Source organism: Stegostoma tigrinum, chromosome 1 (assembly GCF_030684315.1).
Source record: "Stegostoma tigrinum isolate sSteTig4 chromosome 1, sSteTig4.hap1, whole genome shotgun sequence".
Classification (NCBI taxonomy): Eukaryota; Metazoa; Chordata; class Chondrichthyes; order Orectolobiformes; family Stegostomatidae; genus Stegostoma; species Stegostoma tigrinum.
In genome coordinates this window covers 156,192,622-156,207,390 of record NC_081354.1, presented here as the reverse complement: position 1 = coordinate 156,207,390, position 14,769 = coordinate 156,192,622, and the positions used below count along the sequence as shown (strand labels likewise).

The window sequence follows — 14,769 nt, the reverse complement described above, 5'->3', positions numbered from 1 at the left end:
CATAGAATAGGGAGGGAAACTGCAGGGGATGGGCACATTAGAAATGTGGAGCTTATTCAAGGTAAAACTCCTGTGTGTCCTAGATAAACATGTCCCTGTCAGGCAGGGAGGAAGCTGTAGAGTGAGGGAGCCGTGGTTTACGAAGGAGGTGGAATCTCTGGTCAAGAGATAGAAGGAGGCTTATGTTAGGATGAGATGTGAAAGCTCAGTTAGGGCACTTGAGGGCTACAAGGTAGCCTGGAAAGACCTAAAGAGAGAGCTCAGAAGAGCCAGGAGGAGACATGAGAAGTTGTTGGCGGATAGGATCAGGGTAAACCCTAAGGCTTTCTATAGGTATTTAAGGAATAAAAGAATGACGAAAGTAAGATTAGGCCCAATCAAGGATAGTAGTGGTAAATTGTGTGTGGAGTCAGATGAGACAGAGGAAGTGCTAAATGAATATTTTTCAACAGTATTCACTCCAGAAAACAACAATGTTGTCGAGGAGAATACTGAGATACAGGCTACGAGACTAGGTGGGATTGAGGTTCACACGGAAGAGGTATGAGAAATCCTTCAGAAGGTGAAGATAGATAAGTCCCCTGGGCTGGATGGGATTTAGCCTCGGATCCTCTGGGAAGCCAGGGAGGAGATTGCCGAGCCTTTGGCGTTGATCTTTAACTCGTCATTTCCTACAGGAATAGTGCCAGATGACTGGAGGATAGCAAATGTGGTTCCCCTATTCAAGAAGGGGAGGAGAGACAACCCTGGTAATTATAGACTAGTGAGCTTTACCTCAGTTGTTGGTAAAGCGTTGGAAAAGGTTATAACAGATAGGATTTATAATCATCTAGAAAAGAATAAATTGATTAGGGATAGTCAGCACGGTTTTGTGAAGGGAAGGTCGTGCCTCACAAACCTTATGGAGTTCTTTGAGAAGGTCACCAAACAGGTAGATGAGAGTAAACTGGTTGATGTGGTGTATATGGATTTCAGCAAGGCGTTTGATAAGGTTCCCCACTATAGGCTATTGTACAAAATTCGGAGGAATGGAATTGTGGGAGATATAGCAGTTTGGATCGGAAATTGGCTTGCTGAAAGAAGACAGAGGGTGGTAATTGATGGGAAATGTTCATCCTGGAGAGCAGTTACTAGTGGTGTACCGCAAGGGTCGGTGTTGGATCCACTGCTGTTTGTCATTTTTATAAATGACTTGGATGAGGGCGTAGAAGGATGGGTTAGTAAATTTGCAGACGACACTAAGGTCGGTGGAGTTGTGGATAGTGATGAAGGATGCTGTAGGTTGCAGAGAGACATAGGTAAGCCTCAGAGCTGGGCTGAGAGGTGGCAAATGGAGTTTAATGCAGGCCAGTGTGAAGTGATGCACTTTGATAGGAGTAACCGGAAGGCAAAGTACTGGGCTAATGGTAAGATTCTTAGTAGTGTAGATGAACAGAGAGATCTCGGTGTCCATGTACACAGATCCTTGGAAGTTGCCACCCAGGTTGACAGGTCTGTTAAGAAGGCACACAGTGTTTTAGCTTTTATTAATAGAGGGATCGAGTTCCGGAACCAAGAGGTTATGGTGAATGTGTACAAAACTCTGGTGTGGCCGCACTTGGAGTATTGCGTACAGTTCTGGTCACCGCATTATAAGAAGGATGCAGAAGCTTTGGAAAGGGTGCAGAGGAAATTTACTAGAATGTTGCCTGGTATGGAGGGAAGGTTTTACGAGGAAAGGCTGAGGGACTTGAGGCTGTTTTCATTAGAGAGAAGAAGGTTGAGAGGTGACTTAATTGAAACATTTTGAGTGCGAGCAGCAGCGGAGGTAAGACGAACCCGGAAGACTGCAGCTAAGGTAAAGCAGTTTATTTTTAAAATTACTTACCGGTAGCGGGCAGCGGTGTTTTTCCTCTTTCAGAGAAGGAGCGGGAGCACCAGAGGAAGTGACGAGGACCAGAGGGGCAGCCGGGAAGGAAAGCAGTGACCATATGTATCAGCAAGGCGGCTAAACCCGAGACTCTACAACTATAGTGTCTCCCACCCGCCCTCCTCCTCTAACCTAGTTAATAAGGTAAGGTTCATTCTAAACTTTCTCTATTGAATATAAGTTTGTTATTAATTTGTTATTATTACTCGAAGTAAGCTTTCTACTTTAGTACTGAGTGGGTGTTCAGATAAGTGGGGTATGGATGCTAGGGCAGTTGCTTGCTCCTCCTGCAGAATGTGGCAGTTGGGAGACTTGGCACACGTCTCTGCCGGCTACATCTGCGGGAAGTGCACCCAACTACAGCTCCTTGAAAACAGTGTTAGGGAAATGGAGCTGGAGCTGGATGAACTACGGATCATTTGGGAGGCAGAGCGGGTAACTGAGAGGAGTTACCGGGAGTTGGTCACTCCTAAGGCTCAGGACAAGGATAGATGGGTTACAGTTAGGGGGAGGAAAGGGGACAGACAGACAGTGCAGAGATCCCCTGTGGGCATTCCCCCCAGCAATAAGTATACCGTTTTGGATACTGCTGGGGGGGAATGACCTACCAGAGGAAAGCCATAGTAGTCAGTTCTCTGGCACTGAGCCTGACACTGTGGCAAAGAAGGGAAGGGGGCAGAATAGAAAAGTACTCGTGGTAGGGGACTCGATAGTTAGGGGAATCGACAGGAGACTTTGTGGTCAGGATCGGGATTCCCGGAAGGTATGTTGCCTCCCTGGTGCCAGGGTCCAGGACGTCTCCGATCAGGTGTATAAGGTTCTAAAAGGGGAGGGCAAACAGCCAGAAATCGTGTTACATATTGGCACTAATGATATAGCCAGAAATAGGATTGAGGATATAAAAAGTGATTTCAGGGAGTTAGGATGGAAGCTGCAGAGCAGGACAAACAGAGTAGTGTTCTCTGGTTTACTACCGGTGCCACGAGATAGCGAGGCGAGGAACAGGGAGCGGGCGCAGCTTAACACGTGGCTACGCAGCTGGTGTAGGAGGGAGGGCTTCAAATATGTAGATAATTGGGATGCCTTCTGGGGAAGGTGGGACCTGTACAAGAAGGACGGGTTGCATCTGAACTGGAAGGGGACGAATGTCCTGGGTGGAAGGTTTGCTCGAGTAGTTCGAGAGGGTTTAAACTAGTACGGCAGGGGGGTGGGAACCTGAGCTGTATACCGGAGGTGAGAGTTGATGCAGGTGAGGCAGTAGCAAGAGGTAGACCAGCTAGTGGGAAGGAACCAAGGGATCGGTTAAAGTGTGTTTGCTTTAATGCAAGGAGTATCAGGAATAAAAGTGATGAACTTACAGCATGGATCAGTACCTGGTGCTATGATGTTGTGGCCATAACAGAGACATGGGTTTCTCATGGGCAGGAATGGTTGCTGGATGTTCCAGGGTTTAGAACATTTAAAAAGAATAGGGAGGGGGGAAAAAGAGGAGGGGGTGTAGCACTACTAATCAGAGAGGGTATCACAGCTACAGAAGCTTCCATTGTCGAGGAAGATCTGCCTACTGAGTCAGTATGGGTGGAAATTAGGAACAGCAAGGGAGTAGTCACCTCGTTAGGGGTTTACTACAGGCCCCCCAATAGCAGCAGGGAGATTGAAGAAAGCATAGGTCCGCAGATTTTGGAAAAGTGTGCACGCAGTAGGGTTGTTGTAATGGGTGACTTTAACTTTCCTAATATTGATTGGAACCTCCTTCGAGCAGAAGATTTGAATGGAGCTGTTTTTGTAAGGTGTGTTCAGGAGGGTTTCCTAACGCAGTACGTTGACAGGCCGACGATGGGAGAGGCCATTCTAGACTTGGTGCTCGGAAACGAGCCAGGGCAGGTATCAGATCTTGTGGTGGGAGAGCATTTTGGTGATAGTGACCATAACTGCCTCACATTCTACATAGCTATGGAGAAGGAGAGGATTAGGCAAAATGGGAGGATATTTAATTGGGGAAGAGGAAACTATGACGCGATTAGACATGAGTTAGGAAGCATGGACTGGGAGCAGTTGTTCCATGGTAAGGGCACTATAGACATGTGGAGACTGTTTAAGGAACAGTTGTTGCGAGTGATGAGTAAATATGTCCCTCTGAGACAGGCAAGAAGGGGTAAGAGAAAGGAACCTTGGATGACGAGAGCAGTGGAGCTTCTTGTGAAAAGGAAGAAGGTAGCTTACGTAAGGTGGAGGAAGCTAGGGTCAAGTTCAGCTAGAGAGGATTACACACAGGCAAGGAAGGAGCTCAAAAATGGTCTGAGGAGAGCCAGGAGGGGGCACGAGAAAGGCTTGGCAGCACGAATCAGGGAAAACACAAGGGCATTTTACACTTATGTGCGGAATAAGAGAATGGTCAAAGAAAGAGTAGGGCCGATCAGGGATAGCATAGGGAACTTGTGTGTGGAGTCTGAGGAGGTAGGGGAAGCCCTAAATGAGTTTTTTGCTTCTGTCTTTATGAAAGAAACGAACTTTGTAGTGAATGAAACCTTTGAAGAGCAGGTGTGCATGCTGGAATGGATAGAGATAGAGGAAGCTGATGTGCTGAAAATTTTGTCAAACATTAAGATTGACAAGTCGCCAGGCCCGGACCAGATTTGTCCTCGGCTGCTTTGGGAAGCGAGAAATGCAATTGCTTCGCCACTTGCGAAGATCTTTGCATCCTCGCTCTCCACTGGAGTCGTTCCTGAGGACTGGAGAGAGGCAAATGTAATTCCTCTCTTCAAGAAAGGAAATAGGGAAACCCCCGGCAATTACAGACCAGTAAGTCTCACGTCTGTCGTCTGCAAGGTGTTAGAAAGGATTCTGAGGGGTAGGATTTATGACCATCTGGAAGAGCATGGCTTGATCAAATACAGTCAACACGGCTTTGAGGGGGGCAGGTCATGCCCCACAAACGTTAGAGTTCTTTGAGGATGTGACTAGAAAAGTTGATGAGGGTCGAGTTGTGGCTGTGGTGTATATGGACTTCAGTAAGGCATTTGATAAGGTTCCCCATGGTAGTCTTATTCAGAAGGTCAGGAGGAATGGGATACAGGGGAACGTAGCTGTCTGGATACAGAATTGGCTGGCCAACAGAAGACAGCGAGTGGTAGTAGAAGGAAAATATTCTGCCTGGAAGTCAGTGGTGAGTGATGTTCCACAGGGCTCTGTCCTTGGGCCTCTACTGTTTGTAATTTTTATTAATGACTTGGATGAGGGGATTGAAGGATGGGTCAGCAAATTTGCAGACGACACAAAGGTCGGAGGTGTCGTTGACAGTGTAGAGGGCTGTTGTAGGCTGCAGCGGGACATTGACAGGATGCAGAGATGGGCTGAGAGGTGGCAGATGGAGTTCAACCTGAATAAATGCGAGGTGATGCATTTTGGAAGGTCGAATTTGAAAGCTGAGTACAGGATTAAGGATAGGATTCTTGGCAGTGTGGAGGAACAGAGGGATCTTGGTGTGCAGATACATAGATCCCTTAAAATGGCCACCCAAGTGGACAGGGTTGTTAAGAAAGCATATGGTGTTTTGGCTTTCATTAACAGGGGGATTGAGTTTAAGAGTCGTGAGATCTTGTTGCAGCTCTATAAAACTTTGGTTAGGCCGCACTTGGAATACTGCGTCCAGTTCTGGTCGCCCTATTATAGGAAAGATGTGGATGCTTTGGAGAGGGTTCAGAGGAGGTTTACCAGGATGCTGCCTAGAGTGGAGGGCTTATCTTATGAAGAGAGGTTGACTGAGCTCGGTCTCTTTTCATTGGAGAAAAGGAGGAGGCGAGGGGACCTAATTGAGGTATACAAGATAATGAGAGGCATAGATAGAGTTGATAGCCAGAGACTATTTCCCAGGGCAGAAATGGCTAGCACGAGGGGTCATAGTTTTAAGCTGGTTGGAGGAAAGTATAGAGGGGATGTCAGAGGCGGGTTCTTTACACAGAGAGTTGAGAGCATGGAATGCATTGCCAGCAGCAGTTGTGGAAGCAAGGTCATTGGGGTCATTTAAGAGACTGCTGGACATGCATATGGTCACAGAAATTTGAGGGTGCATACATGAGGATCAATGGTTGGCACAACATTGTGGGCTGAAGGGCCTGTTCTGTGCTGTACTGTTCTATGTTCTATGTTCTATATAAAATAATCAGAGAGTTAGATAGGGTGGATAGGGAGAGCCTTTTCCTAGGATGGTGACGGCGAGCATGAGGGGGCATAGCTTTAAATTGAGGGGTGAACGATATAGGACAGATGTCAGAGGTAGTTTCTTTACTCAGAGAGTAGTAAGGGAATGGAACGCTTTACCTGCAACGGTAGTAGATTCGCCAACTTTAGGTACATTTAAGTCGTCATTGGACAAGCATTTGGACGTACGTGGAATTGTGTAGGTTAGATGGGCTTGAGATCGGTATGACAGGTCGGCACAACACTGAGGACCGAAGGGCCTGTACTGTGCTGTAATGTTCTATGTTCTTCCTAGAAGTCCCTTCTATGTTATTAGCAAATAATAAGCTTTCCCTTCCAAAGCTGCTTGTCTTGTTCTGCTGGAACTTGGGTTGTCCCAAGTAGTGCTAAACTGGGCAGGTGGCATAACAGCCCAACTGCTTAAAACTTTCAGCTCATTGCGAGCAATATTACATTGTCAGAAAGCTTGAAGTAAAAATCTGATATCAGCAAAATTGTGCAATTTTCATGAAAAACCCAAAAGATTCATCAATGTTCAAAGGAAACTATACATTCTGAAACATATCAACTATACGTAAGATTCCAATCCCATCAGAATTCTTAAACACCACATGCTGCATTGAAAACTTCAGGCTGGTTAATAAATGTTGGCCTTGCTATTGGGATAAAATAATAAAATAGAAATGATTTCTTAAAAATAAGATTTGTTAATACATTTCTTTTAAATGTTTTGCGGTTTTATGGAAAAATGGACAGGCAGCTAAGTTGACATTCAAAATCATAAATTAGTTTGCCAAGACAACAATAATTGCTTTTAATTGTTGCTGGGATGTAAGCTCAGTGGGCAGACCAGCAATTGTTTCCCATCTCTAATTGCCTTTGAGAAAGTAATAGCTAGCAAACCACCTTCTTGTGTTCATTCCACCATATGGATAAGAATATGGATAATGATGGGATAGTGTAGGGGAGGGGCTTAGATTAGTTCACAGGTCAGCGCAACATTGAGGGCTGAAGGGCCTGTTCAGTGCTATATTGTTCTATGTTCTATATGTAAAGCAGATCTACTAAAACTGGAATGTTTAAAATGATCAGCCATGACCTTGTTGAACAGTGGGCAGGATTGGCGACTGAATGTTCTACGCACATTCCAATTTCATACATTCTTAAACTGCTGTGATCTGCATCGTGTAGGTGTTCTCACTGTGCTGTTTGGAAGGACTTAGAGGAGTTTGACACATGAGAATCCATTGTTTATTCAGTCGTTGTAAATCATTCATCATATTTTAATCACCTTAATTCAGAGTACTTGATCGATTGGAGTGCCTTAATTGGGGATAAAAATCATTAATGTCTGTATTTTCTTCAATCTCAATTTGAAATGCCAACATAGGATATGTGCATTTTTCACTCTTAGATATATCAGAGCCCATTTCTCAGTTTGAAAATCAATAAGTGATATGAATCCACAATGTATTTATTCAGCACAGCACTACAGGTGCGATGCATTATTGCCAATGAATATCAAAGGAGCTAAGCAAACTGAGACTGTGATATATCTACTGATGTACAAAAAAGCACAGTCTGCAAAATGGTACCATCTGTGATCAACTGCATGCTCTGAAAAACCTGTTAAAGAGCAAGCTAGCTGGACAAATGCCAGTCTATAATGAAACTATCTTTTGGTTTTCAGTTCACCATATTTTTCTTGGTAAAACAGACCATTTTGATATTGTTCTGTTGAACATGTTTGTTGCTCTACTTCATCCTGTGTGCCATGAATATCAACTTGCCTTCTGAGTTCCTCGATTATGAATAACAAGACAAGAATTCACAAGGGACCTGTATGTGTGTTGGGTAGATAGATGTGGGAGTGAGTGGAATAAGGATACAGGCCAAGATAGTTGTTTAAATTCAGGATGAATGAATAGCTTTTGGTTTTGTTTTTGGACAATAGTTGATGCAATAATTAGGTTTTCCCATTTGCACCTCCTCCAGACATTTGTTTCTTGTACCCTTATCACCTAATATAAATGACCTGAATAACAAGTCACTCAGTTGTCTCAAAGCTGTTAGAAAAGAACAAAGAAAAAGTTAAAAAAAAAAATCAAAAGAACTGCTGATGCTGTAAACCAGGAACAAAAACAAAGTTGCTACAACAGCTCAACAAATCTGGCAGCATCTGTGAAGAAAAAGTCAGGGTTTAGTGACCCTTCCTCAGAACTCAGTTCTTCACAGATGCTGCCAGACCTGCTGAGCTTTTCCAGCAACTTTGTTTTGATCCTAATGAAAAAAAGTAAAACTGAAAGGAAAAACTTGGCTGTGACTTTGATACTGAGTCAGGAAACGACAAAGACAAATAAAATCCCTACTATCTTACTGTGTTCTCTTTACTTACAGCCTGGGAGTAGTGGCACAATTAGAAGACCCTGCCTTTCAGACTATCCAAGTTTAAGTATATCCAAGACTATCGTTACATAATCACTCCAATGAACCAGATCTCTCTATCAATCCCTATGGTATAAAGCCAGTGCAGTGAATGTCCTCAGTGATAACTCCGAACACCATAAAGAGGAAGAAAGGCTGATGTTTCAGGCCTAGACCCTACTATTCCTACTACCTCTGAAGCTTGACCCCTGTGTTCATCCAGCTCTACACCTTGTTGTCCCAGATTCTCCAGCATCTGCAGTTCCTGCTACCATAGAGAGGCATTTTAGCTTTGTTTTCCACTGATCAAATGTCCTTATTATCACAGTATCTTAGAATTACAGCACAAAGAACTTTGGCCCAATTTGTCTAACCAATCTAATCCTGTTTGCCAGCACATGGCCCATAACTTTGTATGTCTTGGCATGACAAGTCACATTTAAGTATTTCTTAAATGTTATGGGGTTTTCTGCCTCTACTACCTTATCAACAGTGAGTTCCAGATACCCACCACCTCTGGATGAAAAAGCTTTTCCTTACATCACCTTTAAACCTTCTCCTCCTTACCCTAAATCTATGTCCCCTGTCAATCATCATTCCAAGTGATCTATCTATGCCCATCATAATTTTGTCAATTTCAATGTCCCCACCCCGGTCACCTCTGTTCTGAGGAAAACTACCAATCTTCCCAATCTCTCTTCAAAACTGAAAGTCTCCAGAAAACATGCCAGTAATTCTCCTTGACATAACACCACAGAGCTCGGCACCCCATCACTAAGTCAACCTTTATTAACAGGTGGCAAGTCCTTGACGCTGATCCTGTTCCCTCAGAATGAACAGAGCTGCTGATACTGCTGTTTATATCTGTCAACCAGTGCGCCCTGATTGGACCAGATTAACAGCCCCAATCATGGAACTCATATTCTATGAGAGCCACCTGGCTGACCTAATTACAATCATTGCACTCCTCTGCACCCTTTTCAGTGTAATCACGTTCCTCCTATAATGTGGATTCCAGAACTGCACAGAATACTGTCGCTTTGGCCTAACTTATGGTCTCATTTAATGGCAACATGCCTTCCCTTTTTGTGAACTCTGCACCTCAACTAATACAGGCAGGTCTACCAAATGTCTTTTTATCCCTTGCTACCTTAAGGCATTGGTGGACATACATGCCAAGGTGATTCTGATTCTCAGTGCTATCCAAGGTCCTACAATTCATCATATATTCTGTTGTCTTGTTTGTCTTGCCCAAGTGCTTCACCTCACATTTATCTGGATTGAATTCCATTTGCAATGCTCTATTGTATTTGCAATTCAGTGATGGCCAGATTTATGAGGGTGAACAAATTATGTTTAAGAACAATTTGATTTACAATGACTATTTTAACCAGAGAATAAAGATCAGCTTAAAAAAAAGACAATATGAAGAGTTTTGATATGTTTTAAGGGTTTTTAAGGGTTTTGATATATATTGAAATGAGACATCACAACATGGAAGCTGTCACACAATGTTAACTCTATAAAATCTTAATGAGACCACCAAAGTGAACAATTTACCTGACTGACTGCTCTTCAAAAGCAAACAAGAGCGATCCACACTAGGTGTTGTCATTAACAGGGGAAAAAAATACTATTAATTATAGCGCACTCAATTTTAAGCATAACAGAAAAAAATGGAGAATTTCTAACTTGCTACAATGCAACTTAAATTTTGTTTTTGAAAATCAAAAATCTACACGCTCTCATTCACGAAGACGACAGACAAACACAAATGTGTGGAGAAAGGCTATGCACATGGTAAGCAAAATTCCAAGATCAAAAGTCCAGACCACAAAGTGGAATGTTATTTTTCTCACAGTTGTTTGATATTAGCAATAATAACAGGCAGTTTCTGTAGGGTGCTGACCATTCTGCAATTTGAGGGTTGATCAGGTGGACCATGGTATTTTCTTATTAGGATTATTTCTTTTAAGCTTTTTTGATTTGTTCTTTTCCCCCCCCATACACACACAGAGAGGGCATTTCAGGAACAAAAACAGAATTTACGGGAAAAGCTCAGCAGGTTTGGCAGCATCTGTGAAGAAAAAGTCAGAGTTAACATTTTGGGTCCCGTGATTCTTCCTCAGAACTTATGTTTTTGTTCCTGATTTACGGCGTCTGCAGTTCTTTCGCTTTTTATTTAGAGAGCATTTCAGGTTGAGTAACAGGACTAGATTACCAGAAGTCAAGTTGCCAATGTAGTCAACTGCACTAATAACTTCTCCCAAATAGACCTGGGATTAATTTACCTCAAATACATGGATAAATGGTTAACAGCTATCATGAAGAAAATGTGCTTGAAATCTCTTTCTTTGCAGAGAGGGGATGGTTAAGGAAGTGCAGTAATGCATCACCTGTATTACATATTAACTTAATAAAGAATTAAATTTAGTTATAAAGGTACGCAGAGTTTAAGACTAAGAGTTGTTCACCTCCATGCTCAGTGAAAACCCCAATTTAAAAAGTCACATGAGGCTCTAAATGGTACAAGTTCCATTTTATCTTCCAAAATGCCTAGTTTGCATTGTTAAGTTTCCCCTAAGTACATTCCCGTTGAATTGTTTGCCAAAACTGAGCGGTTATTAATTTTTTCCTCCATAATCTGTCTCAATATGTGTAGAACATGTTGTTTTGTTGATAAATTAATATTAGTTCACACTTAATCTGCAGCCATACCTATATTTTATTCAATTATTCATAACTGCTGAACAATTTATTCCATGCCAAAGTACAAAAGGTCAAGATTACCTTGCAATTTTAAATAATGAAGATATTCCCCGCTGTCTGACATCAGGACCAGGTTTGAGCATGATCACTCATTATTTAAACCAGAGGAAGTTGTGCTTTTAAGCTGGTGACAATGCAGGTACATTAAAATCAGCAAGTTCAAACTATCTACGACTGAAAGAGTCACAGTTACTGAAGGGCATAGTTTTAGAATTAAATAAATTTTAATTTGCGCATTAAATTGCAAATGCAGACTGATAGACTGTGAACAAGGCAACAACACATCAAAATTTTGAGCGCATTGTGCCTCCAATTGTAATGCTGGGAATGGTGCCGCCCTGCTCTCCCACAGCTGCCACCTAAGGTGTCCTGTATTAATGGCTTCGGACTTGAACAAAGTCATTTTACAAATACTTTCACTGAAGTATGATTCAATAAATTGACACAAATTGTCTTCACTAATGCTACATTAAGGGTGGTATAGTAGTCATGTCATTAGGCTAGCAATACAGAGGCCCATATTAATGTTCTGAGAGTTGGGTTCAAATCCCAGTGTAACAGCTCTTGGAATTTAATTAATAAGTCTGGAATGTGACCATGAGATCATCAATCATTGTCACATAAACCCTTCTGGTTTACTTCAGCCCTTACCTGCTCTGTTTGTGTGATTCTAGGAATGTGGTTGACTCTTCCCTGTCCTCTAAAATGGTGAGGCAAGCCATGTTGTTCAAGGGACATTTAAGGATGTGCAAAAAAATGCTGACTGTACCCATTTCCCATTAAAGTATAAAGATACAAGTCCACTACCTCCAGTTACAAATGGATTGAAGTTCTTCTCTGCAGACTTTAATGAATTGATAAGTCTCTTCCTTAATGCAGTGATTCTGAAACCTCTTTTGACCAAAGAACATTTTTTCAAATGGATTAGTAATAATAAGCAACACCACACTCAACATCTAAATGATAACACCCAGCATGAAAAATGTTGCATCCAAAGTGGGATGTAATAATGATTTTAGGACAAGCATTTGCTTGTAGGTGTCACAGTCTGCTTCTTATTATAAAGTGTGTCTGTCCTTGGTGTAATAGTTTATGATACTTACCTTACAAATCATGCTAAATACAGTGAAGGCCCGTAAGGAAAGATTGATAGAAAGTTGCCCCCGGTACATCTGTCAAAATCTCATGCAATTAAAATATAATTCTATTTACCGAGCCTGGTAGAGCAGTAACCCTGTGAATTATGGATGAAGAATGCTCTAAGACCAGTTTGACAACTTTATACAGATAGAGTGATAAGGAATTATGAAGAGGGAGGAGCTTGGGACACATTTAGTATCTACCATTTGATTCTATAAGATACTTTTAGCCAAAGTCTACAACACCCTGAATGGTTATGTGGTAGCAAGGTCGAATTCCAAGACCTGAAAATGGCACCCTGGATTGTTACCCTGCTCACTGGGCATCTTCAGGCTCTTAGATCCCTTGAAGATTTTCAATAGATGTTCAATCAGCTGTGGGCAGCAGTTAAGAGCCACTATTTTAGTGCATTCATTGTCAATGCCCTTCAGGAATTCTAGGTGACCATATGAATCATGAAAAGGTCTTTCTTTGTACCTTGAGAGTTGTTACATATTTGAAATACAATTAACAATGTATTTACCTACATTTAACAAAATATTGCATTACAACAATCCATCAAGAGACATTACTGCTTCAAAAGACTGAATATTTCTTTAGAAATTGACCTATTCAATCAGTTTTATTCATCAACAACCTCAAGTCCTTCAAGCATCCACAGGGATTTGTGCAGGAAGAGGAAGAGTTGCTCTGATAATTCCCCAAGGCACATTTCATGAACTCCTTCCACCAGTTCAGATGCATATATCTCAACTGGGTTTCCAAGGCAATAAACTGCACTGTCAGATGTGAGGCATGTATCAGATGAGCATAAGCAGATGCTGGAGACAGAGACAGCAGTGCAGATGGTAACATGTGGATGGAGACCCCTGCTCAGCTGGACATTGAGAGGGCAGATAGGATTCCTACACTGGGATTGACAACAAGGTTCTGGCTACTGTGGCAATCACACTGAGATAAATACAAATGCAGAAATAGGAGGTGACCTTTCAGGTTTGTTCTGACATTCAATATATCGTGGTTGATCATTCAAACCCTTACCTGTTCCTGCTTTATCTCCACACTTAAGAACTGTATATAACTCCTACTTGAAAATATTCCATGTTTTGACTTCAACCATTTTTGTTTCAGGACCCTGGTCCTGATTTTATATGCGGCAGACAATTTAAGTCACTACTGTTGGTGTAGAGCTGTTGGCCAATCAGAGTTATGACAGCTCAGCAACTTCAGTATCATCACTGCTAATATTGGCCACCGCTGGAGCTTTATCTGAAACAAATGAAAACATTAAGAACCATTGGCTCTCAAAGACACCCAGGGTGATGTGGTGCAGTGGTGATGGGGTTGTTCATTGAGTGCAAGTTGCTCTATTTCCTTAAACACAGGTATTACCGATGATACGTCCTTCTGCGATCTAACAACTCTGACAAGAGAGCCTCTACTCAACCTTCTAGGTAGCCTCAGTATTGAAATGGAGGCTTCCACCACAGAGCAAATGATCCTCAGTTGTGGCACAGCCAAAATGTCTCAATGGAGGTAGCAAAGGACCTAAATTAAGGTTATCTGCCACATTTCCCATTGATGGCAAATTGGATGCTGGGTGCAGCATCAGATTATTGTGTAAGGGTTTCAGGAACCTGGAGCAATTTAATGATGATGTCATAGAGCTGCTTTCCTCAAGGCATAATTAGCACAGTGGAATTGAGAGAGAGAAGCATATATAGATAATAGTCTGTAACAATATAATGATAAATTGAGAACCTGGTATATCTCCAATTACCATGTAAGGTTAGGATTGTGAAGAAGCCTATCTGAAGGTAGCTTTTGATTTCTCTTCGCCGTGACCTCCGTATCTTGGAACCAAACACTCAGGTGTGACCCTAAAACCACAAGGCAAAAGACAAACAAAACGTTATGCATCTGTTTATCAGGCCTTCCCAATTTCCAGCCTATCCTCAGATGATTATTAAATTTTAACCAATAGTTGCTGGATTTTAGTGGTTATCAATGAAGTAACTATTCAGAAGAAGAAGAAGAAAATAAGTTCGGTTCTGTCAACATTTCCAGACGCACAGTACTTGATTATAGAGAGTTTAAAGAATATGTCTCTAACAAAGATACCATAACTTCTCAAGCCTTTGTGTTGGTTTCCATATGCATTAAAAATAAAGATTGAAAGCTTATTAAATATGATGGAGGAAAACCTTCACCATGTTAGTTCACAACCTAACTAAATTGCAGCAAATTGCACCTCAGCTCTTGGCTGGCAAAGCACTGCTGGGAAGAGGGAAATTGAGAATCTCCTGGACTAAGTCCATACATGGAAA

The 14,769-nt window shown here is 42.1% G+C and overlaps 1 long non-coding RNA gene across 1 annotated transcript in view; it reads right to left on the bottom strand.

Moving 5' to 3' along the window:
• Nucleotides 1–14,328, bottom strand: part of LOC125454232 (uncharacterized) — a 72,579-nt gene extending 58,251 nt beyond the window's left edge. The window contains exon 1 of the long non-coding RNA XR_007247995.2: nt 14,223–14,328. This is a non-coding gene — a long non-coding RNA (uncharacterized LOC125454232). The remainder of the gene's footprint in view (nt 1–14,222) is intronic.
• Between the last annotated feature and the right edge of the window lie 441 nt (nt 14,329–14,769).